We start from the raw sequence: 9,336 nt of genomic DNA, 5'->3' as shown, positions 1-9,336 counted from the left end.
ATTCAGGACACAAAGAAATGGAAACGCATTCCATGCTCATGTATTGGAAGAACAAACATTGTTAAGATGTCTAGACAACCAAAGCAATCTACACATTTATTGCAATCCCTATCAAAGTACCACCAGAGTTTTTCGCAGCCCTAGAACAAACAATCCTAAAATTTGTATGGCACCACGAAAGACCCTGAATAGCCAAAGCAACCCTGGAAAAAAAAAAAAAAACAAACAAACCTGGAGGCATCACAATTCCGGACTTCCAGCTACATTATGAAACTGTAGTGATCAAGACAGTATGGTAGTGGCACAAAAACAGACACATAGATCAATGGAACAGAATAGAAAACCCAGAAATGGACGCATAACTATATGGCCAACTAATCTCCGACAAAGCAGGAAAGAATATCCAATGGAAAAACAGTCTCTTCAACAAATGGTGTTGGGAAAACTGGACAACCACATGCAGAAGAGTGAAACTGGGCCACTTTCTTATGCCATGCACAAAAATTCAAAATGGATGAAAGACCCAAATGTGAGACAGGAAACCATTAAAATCCTAGAGGAGAACACAGGCAGCAACCTCTTTGACCTTGGCCGTAGCAACTTCTTACTAGACACGTCACTGGAGGCAAGGGAAACAAAAGCAAAAATGAACTGTTGGGACTTTATCAAGATAAAAACCTTCTGCACAGTGAAGGAAATAATCAACAAAACTAAAAGGCAGACTAGGGAATGAGAGAAGATATTTGTAAATGACATATCTAATAAAGGGTTAGTATCCAAAATCTATAAAGAACTTACCAAACTCAACATCCCCAAACCAGATAATCCAGTTAAGAAATGGGCAGAAGATATGAATAGACATTTTCCCTAAGAAGACATCCAGATGGCTAACAGACACATGAAACGATGTTCAGCATCACTTATCATCAGGGAAATACAAATCAAAACCACAATGAGATACCACCTCACACATGTCAGAATGGCTAAAATTAACAACACAAGAAACAACAGGTGTTGGTGAGGATGTGGAGAAAGGGGAACCCTCTTGCACCTATTGAATGCAAACTGGGGCAGCCATTCTGGAACACAGTATTGAGGTTCCTCAAAAAGTTAAAAGTAGAACTACCCCCATGTTCCTGCAATTATACCACTAGGTATTTACCCAAAAGATAAAAAAATACAGATTTGAAGGGGTACATGCATTCCAATGTTTATAACAGCATCATCAACATTAGCCAAACTATGGAAACAGCCTAAATGTCCATCGACTGATGTATAAAGTAGATGTGGTATGTATACACACACACACACACACACACACACACACACACACACACACACACACACACAATGGACTGTTACTCAGCCATCAAAAAGAATGAAATCTTGCCATTTGCAATGACATGGATGGAGCTAGACTGTATTATGCTAAGTGAAATAAGTCTGTCAGTGAAAGACAAATACCATATGATTTCATTCATATGTGGAACTTAAGAAACAAAACAGGTGAACATTTGGGCAGGGGGAAAAGAAAAAAGGGTGAGAGGGAAATTAACCATAAGAGACTCTTGGGACGCCTGGATGGCTCAGTCGTTGAGCGCGTCTGCCTTTGGCTCAGGTCATGATCCCAGGGTCCTGGGATCAAGCCCCGCATCGGACTCCCCACTCAGCGGAAAGCCTGCTTCTCCCCCTCCCTCTCTCCCTCTGCTTGTGTTCCCTCTCTCGCTGTCAAATAAATAAATGAAATCTTTAAGAAAAAAAAAAAAGACTCTTAGCAATAGAGAGCAAACTGAGGATTGCTAGAGAGGAGATGGGTATGAGGATAGGCTAAATGAGTGATGGGTAGTAAGGAGGGCACTTATGATGAGCACTGAGTATTATATGTAAGTGATGGACAACTGAATTCTGTTCCTGAAACCAACATTGCACTGTATGTTAACTAACTAGGATTTAAATAAAAAATTTGAAAAGAAATGTATTGCAAAAAAAGAAATGCACGCAAGAATGTCAAATTATCACACTTAGAAAACAACTCAAACTTCATGCTCCATTGATGTCAAATCAGAGGCATCTCTCTGCACAATTGATGGCTTCATGATCCAATCAAGAGTTCGGCCCTAACTGACTCATGGTTATTACCTATCTTGGCTTGGCTAACCACAAAGCAGAATTTGAGTCACTTATGAGTCATTCATATTGACACGGAGTTTGCAAAGAGTCTGGCTTAATTCACCCAATACGTTCTTTAATCATTTTCCTCTAGAAGAAAGAAATGGGTCATTTGACTCTTCCAGAGTAAGAACGTCCCAGGCTGTGGCTTTCAGTTTATCATCCAGTGAGCAAAATCCTTAGAGCCTTGGGTATCTCTTGGTTACTAAACTGCCCATGAGTAGTCTTTGTAATGAAAAACTCTAGCACGCACCAGAAGACACAAATTAGGTTTAGGACTTCTTTACTTTTTCATTGACCATTGCCTATTTTTGTGACAGTGCTGTATTTAAAAGTGTAGATAGAGGTTACCTTTTTGTATCTGAAAAGGGGGTAGGGAACGTTCAGGGGTGCTGGAAATGTTCTATATATTGATCTGGGAGATGGTTACATAGGTGAATGCATATGTAAAAATTAACTGAATGTACACTTAAGATTGGCGTACTTTAATATATGTAAGTTAAACCTTAGTTAAAAAGAAGTAAAAAGGGATGAAAAGTCTCGAATCTCTTGAGCCAGCGCTGGTTAAAAAAATGTATTCTGAGTTAATGAAAGAAGAAACAAAACCTCTGTTTATATACTCTTTTTTTCTCTTGGATATCAATATATCTATCTATTCTTTTCTATGGGTATGTGTCATGATCTCTATCTTTACTTAATCTTTGGCAATAAAGCTTCAAATTATGGCAGGTGTTTTTGGATAGGACTTTATTGTCCACTTCCATTCACATTTATTTCAGTATGTAACATCACAAAGTTTTTCATTCTTTTAACAATGCATTTTTGCATGACTTAAGGAATGTTGAAAGCTTCCTAGGCCATATGAATCATGGCTTATAAATAGTATAAGTCTTCACCTCTTGGTTTCCAGTTTATCACGTGACTGTTCAGTAAGGTAGTTGAGTTGGGTAATGAGAGAGATCAAGAGAAGGACAAAGTGTTTTAAAATAAAATGGATGCATTGCAAATTAAAACCTTGCAGATATTTTAGGAAATATTTGATGGCCTCAAATATCCCATCTTTTATTTTTTAATCTCCCTCCAAAGGGTATTCTACTAGTGTGTAGCCAGTCACACATCCAAGTCCCTCATCTAAGGTTTAGGGGAGTTCAATAACTGTGAGATTTTTATGCAATTAAAGCAAAAGGAAGGGGGCAAGTAGAGATTAAATTTAATTGAGTGCCCCTTATGTGCCAGGCACTGTGTAGACTACTGAATCTCTACAACAACCTTATGAAGATTATTCCGTCGTGTCAGTGAAGAAAACTAAGATTCAGAAAAGGTACACAACTCTAATGTCACATAGCTGTTATTCACTTGTTTTCTTCCAAGCTGTTTTTGTACTGTCTCTGGTGATGTCACAAGAGGTGACATATTGAGTTCTGAAGTGATTAAAAGATTCAAAGGGACCTGAGAGAGAAACTCATGAGTCTTGCTCGGAGATAAGGAAACTAGGTTTAGGGGACCCAGTATTTTGTGGGAGGTTACATTGTGTTCATTGAGGCACCACACACCTCAATTGCCCTTACTTTCTGGAAGCTCCCTCTTCTCTCCCCACCTCCCTACCTCATCCTGCCCCCATAAATTACTACAGACAGAATTAGAATCCTTTGCATGCTCTCCTGTGTGGTGGGCAGGGGTAAATGGCATCTGGAGCCTGGGTTTAGATCGCTGATATACCACTTAGGAGCTGTGTGACAATAGGTAAGTTACTCAACGTCTCTGAGCTTCAGTTTTCTCACTGTAAAATAGCAGACTAATAGTACCTGTCTCATAGAGTGGTTGTGATAATTAAATGAAATAAAACATGGAAACCCCTTTAGAATGGAGTGTGGCATGTAATGGATGTCTCATGAGTATTAGCAATTAGCTTTTGTTATTATAACGCACAATACTCAATTTATGGTTATATGTGTAGAGGCTTACCTCCCCAAAGAGATGGAGGTGATGTGTTGGACATCTTTGTAATTCTCCCTTCAGTGCCAAATTAGTGTCTCATAATTCGAGACACTGAACAAAGGCCTACTGGATTGATTTCACTTTCCTAGTTAATGACCTTCCAAATTTTCCACATTGTCCAAATTTCCCCAGTGAAAGACCTCATCAAGTACAGAATCCACACCTCCCAGACCTTATTCTGCTACTCTTGAGGATCCTGATTATTGCTTTGCAGGCTGGCATTTCCATCCCCAGGGATTTGTCATTGCATTTAAAAATCTCAAAGTAGAGAGGGAGTTGCATATGCCCATGATTCATTTCAAGACTTGGTTATTTCTTTGTTGTTCCTTCAGGGGATTAACATCAAGTATGGACTGACTTTCTGTCCTTGGCATTATATGGTTGATACAATCTGGGCTAAGGTAACAAGCACGTAATGCTTCTATGTGCTTTCTACATACAGCTTCCCATTTCTGTTGACACTGGTGCCTTCATCTACCCCCCTGGGAACTGCCTTGTGGAGAAGTAAGGCCTTTGCTCTTTTTGCTTCCCTTCTACCAAATAGCACTATCATGAAAAGGATGCCTGGGATGCCTGGGTGGCTCAGTCAGTTGAGCATCTGCCTTCGGCTCAGGTCATGATCCTGGGATCCTGGGATCTAGTCCCTCATCAGGCTCCCCTGCTCAGCGGGAAGCCTGCTTCTCCCTCTGCCTGCCACTCCCCCTGCTTGTGCTCACTCTCTCTCTCTCTCTCTCTGACAAATGAATAAAGTCCTTAAAAAAAAAAAAGCATGTGTGTAAGTCCAAGGCTTTGTTTCCTTGGGTTGTGTTGTGGGATACTGGGATTTCCTGATTTCAGGGAAGGTAGCTGTTATTTTTTCGGTTTCCACTTAGAAAATTTAACCTTGGCATTTCAATAACGCTAGACTATTGTTTTTGGAAGGTTGGTATGTAGAATGTTGAGACAGGTTTTTTAAAAATGTGGACTGCAACTATCAGATCAGACATTAACATTCCATCTTCTTTTGGCAAAGTTGGGATTTTTTTTTTTTAATGATGAACTTCAGCACTGTTGTTTTAAGATTCAAATAGTGCTCCATGTCTCACTTTTGGGAAAATGATGCTTTTATTCTACTGAGACTTTGTAAATTGTTCTTTTCCAGGTAGCTTCTTTCTTTCTTTCTTCTTTTTTTTTTTTTTTTTGAAGATTTTATTTATTTATTTGACAGAGCGAGAGACAGCGAGAGCAGGAACACAAGCAGGGCAAGTGGGAGAGGGAGAAGCAGACTCCCCTCTGAGGAGGGAGCCTGATGCGGGGCTTGATCCACCCAGGTGCCCCTGGGTAGCTTCTTTCTTATTAGCAGAACTTGGAGGATAAATATATGTAATTAGAAATTTCTTACACTTGTGAAGATTTGGAGGCTTTTATGTTACTCAGTGTGAAACTTTTAGCATATCAAACTCTGGATCAGAAAATATGCAGCTGCTTTTAAGTAAGATGAAACTCATCTTAGGAGACTTTGGATGTATAGAATTATAACTAGAAAACTGTGACTTCATTGCATACTTGATTTGACATCAAGAGGTGTTTACTTCAATCTCTATTACATTTCTCCCCTCATCTTTCTCCCTCGTATCTGAACAGTGTGAGGACTGGTTCATTGTCTCTAGTTGAACCTTCTGTTCCTAGAACCTGTTAATAAAAGTGCCCAATAAATATTTCTTGGACAATAAGTGATGATGCTTAGAAGAACACTACATATTACAGCTAACATCCAACTTGGAAATGCATTGTGTTCCACGTGGCATTTGTATGCAGAATACATTTTCTCATGTAAAAGAGTAATGTAAAAAGAATTTGGATTCCAGGGCTGGCTCATAAAAGTGAGCTTATTCCATATTGTGGATTCTATTGCTTTTGCTACTCCATAAGCAAACTTTTCTGGCTTAGTGAGGGAATCAAATCATCATTTAAAAACTTGTTTGTAGGGCGCCTGGGTGGCTCAGTTGGTTAAGCGACTGCCTTCGGCTCAGGTCATGATCCCGGAGTCCTGGGATCGAGTCCCGCATGGGGGTCCCCCTTCTCTGTGGGGAGCCTGCTTCTCCCTCTGCCTCTGCCTGCCACTCCCCCTGCTTGTGCTCACTGTCTCTCTCTCTCTCTATGTCTAATAAATAAATAAAATCTTAAAAAAAATTAAAAAAATAAAAACTTGTTTGTATAGTGAAGGCAGTTCTTACCCTATGATGAGCTCCCCACTGAATTCAGGAATGGATTTCCCTCTCTGTACTCTTCCTTCCTGGGTGAATGTTAGCCAAAGGTAGACAAAGAGATGAGATGCTAAGGGGGAAATATTGTCTTCTCTAGGGCTTTGGGGGTGACTCTACCCTAACCCCTGGCTCTCTAAAAGTACTCCCCTCCCATTAAATTCCCCACTAAATTATGAGGACTTCTAATTTCTATATGTGACCTTTTCCTTTTAGCTACAATATCCTGTATAATTCATTCAGCCCCCTGAGGGAAATAGTGAAGGAACACTCTGGAATTAATTTTGAAGCTACTACAGATCCCCAGGCCTTGATCCAAAACCCGTGGGGCCAGATCTGTTTTGGATACAGAGGGATTTTTGGATTTTAGGAAACACATATGCTGCGTGTTACAGAATATCCCCAGCTTGTGATTCAATCAGATAAGATTTCTTCAGCTAAACGTGTGAATATTCCCACCGAGTGAGATAAATAGATGTTGCTTTGAGTCTCACATCACTTCACTTCAGGTTCTGCTAGCAAAGTTATAAAAGTTGTATGGTTTCAGCGCTCTTTCTACCTCAGATTCATTGATAGTAGGTCGTGGGCCTGTAGTACCATAGAGATTATGCCTCAGAGAAGAAACCACTGAAGGTTGTCCTCGTCTCAGCCTGCTGGATGGGTTCTCGAGCAGGAGGGATCCCACCTAGAGATAGAGGAGAATCACCTCCTTGGACCAGAAGGCTGAGAATATCTTTCTCGCTGCTATTTATCAGCACTTCCTGGTTCTGCCAATTCTTAGGTTCATTAGCTGTAGATTTCTTATTGGTGGGCCTCTTCACTCATGAAGCCAGGCTTTCTGAGTTGGCTGAAAGAACTGTCATACTTGGAGAGAAGACTTCTTTCCCCTTGGGGTGGGGCGATTGGAAGGCACATGGATGGCCTGGAGCCCCAGTGGGCATGTTGGCAGAAGCCGCACAGACAGAGGAGAAGGCAAGATGCAAGGGAAAATGCCACAGGAGAGGGCTAATACTGGGACAGGGTTGGGTCTGAAACCTGATTCAAGGACCCACACCTACACTTTTGATTTTTCTCTCTGGCTGGTTCCACTGTTAGGAAATAGTGACCCTCAGCTAAGTATGCCAAATAGTGTGTTTTGTTAGATTTTGAAAGCCTAACAGTGAACTGAAAACTTGCCAATTTACTGTTAGCCCCATGATCCTTATTATCTTACTTCTGTGATTTATTCGTTTGTGATCCTGTGCGTGTGTATGACTAGGGGTCATAGGGTTATCTCAGCATTTAACTGTCTGAGCCTAACCAGCAGCAGAGATATGGTCTGCTCAAGAATATGGTTAGAAAACTGTATAGTAATGTAAGGTATTACTGTTCTTTTTGATAGTAAACCTTTCTCTTTAAGTACTAGGTAAAACAGGTCTGTATCTAGAAGTTTCTATAAAACATTCTCTCTTGTTCTGGAAACTGAGTAACAAGTTCTCTCCTGCTGCTTATGACTTTTCAGTCCCTGACCTTGTTCTTTTTCTTGTTTTTTAAACTTTTAGCATTCTAGCATTGATTAATACATAATTTGCTAATAGATTTTTTTTTGGATTAGTCTTAGTATTTAAAATATGCTTTAAAAAAAAGGTGAAAGGAGCTTTTGTTAGGGCCAGTTTATTTTCCCTGAAGACGTGTTTGTGAATTCTGTGTTGCCTGGAGCTATTCTGGGAGGTTCACTAAAGCGAACTTCCTGGAATTTTCCCAAAGCTCCTCACCTCTGCCCCCTGGTCAAGTTAGGCAAACCCGAAGGGGCCTTGTAGTTACAACAGGTAATCTTTCCAAATCATCAGGTGATCCAGTCTAAGATCACAGTTGTGAAATTAAGATTAAGGTAAAATGATCATGTCTTGAAATGTGCTGATTACCAAAGTGATTAGAAAATGAACTTCACTAATTATAACTAATAGGCAAGACTAGATTGTACTTAACAGCGTTGTGTGTTAAGGAATTAATTGTGAGAATAAATGTGAACCATTAAAAAGAATCATTTGTCATCTGTTTCTTCAATGTATACCGGCCTTATGTGATGTTCCTAATTATAAAATACTGTCATTCCATTTTTCCAAAGGCCAAGTATCTTCTAACCATAAAGCATGTGTAACTCTAAGTTACAAGAACTGTCACCAAGAGCAAAAGGATGATTCTAAGAGCTCCCTTTAGGAAAATGGATTTGAGGCTTCTTCCTTAAGATACTTTGGAGACTCACAGTTAAAAGTTTAAAGCCCTAATCCCAACAGTCTCCCAAATATTCTTTAAGCTAGCTGAAAGCTGTTCCATAGCTAAGAGTTATTAATCTGGCTGTCTCATTCCACATTTGGGGCTCTCCAAATGTAGAAAAACCCATGGCTTTGTTTCATGGAATGTTTCCTGAGATTCAGGAAAACTTGACAGGTCCTATCTGGTTGTATGTTTTGAGTCTTCTCTAGCAATTCCCTCAGAGTCTACCTCTGAGCAAATCACCTCACCAGACTCTCAGTTGGTTAAGAGCAGGAATCATAACCATTTCATTCACCTCTGTGTAGCCAGTGTTGAGCCTCTAGAGTGAACACTTGATAAAGGAATGCAGAAGTTGAACGAATCTATCAAAAGCTTGAATACCTCTGGCTACAGGGAACTCATTATCATTCACAGCAGCCCAGTTCATCCTTGGGAATTCTGATTGTTCCAAGTTCTCTTTTATGATGATTGGAATGTCATCTCTTCTCTCTTAGTTGTTCCTTTTTAGCCCTTTGGGCCATGTACACTGACTCTACCACATGACAAACCTTAAAATATCTGCGTTGACCCTCCAATGCTCTGCTCTCCCCACCTGGCTTCTGAGCTCTGCTTCTGCAGACTAATAGCCCTGGTTCTTGCATAGCCGACAGAGATTTGCATGTTCACTCAT

At 40.2% G+C, this 9,336-nt stretch overlaps 1 protein-coding gene and 2 long non-coding RNA genes across 6 annotated transcripts in view; 1 reads left to right on the top strand and 2 right to left on the bottom strand.

The window, feature by feature from the left end:
* The window catches only part of LOC141370283 (uncharacterized), a 165,577-nt gene that overhangs the window by 11,174 nt on the left and 145,067 nt on the right, over positions 1 to 9,336 (top strand). The window lies entirely within an intron of this gene.
* GRAMD2B (GRAM domain containing 2B) overlaps positions 1 to 9,336 on the bottom strand; it is a 123,134-nt gene that overhangs the window by 80,508 nt on the left and 33,290 nt on the right. The window lies entirely within an intron of this gene.
* Positions 2,900 to 9,091, bottom strand: LOC141370271 (uncharacterized). The gene is made up of 2 exons (XR_012374171.1): positions 8,962 to 9,091; positions 2,900 to 3,091 (listed from the first exon to the last, which is right to left on the bottom strand). It is a non-coding gene; the product is annotated as an uncharacterized lncRNA (long non-coding RNA).

Source organism: Callorhinus ursinus, unplaced genomic scaffold, assembly GCF_003265705.2.
Source record: "Callorhinus ursinus isolate GAN/ISIS: 27379988/994484 unplaced genomic scaffold, GSC_fseal_2.0 scaffold30, whole genome shotgun sequence".
Lineage (NCBI taxonomy): Eukaryota > Metazoa > Chordata > Mammalia > Carnivora > Otariidae > Callorhinus > Callorhinus ursinus.
The sequence above is the reverse complement of the archived record's forward strand: the minus strand, read 5'-3'. Positions and strand labels throughout refer to the sequence as shown.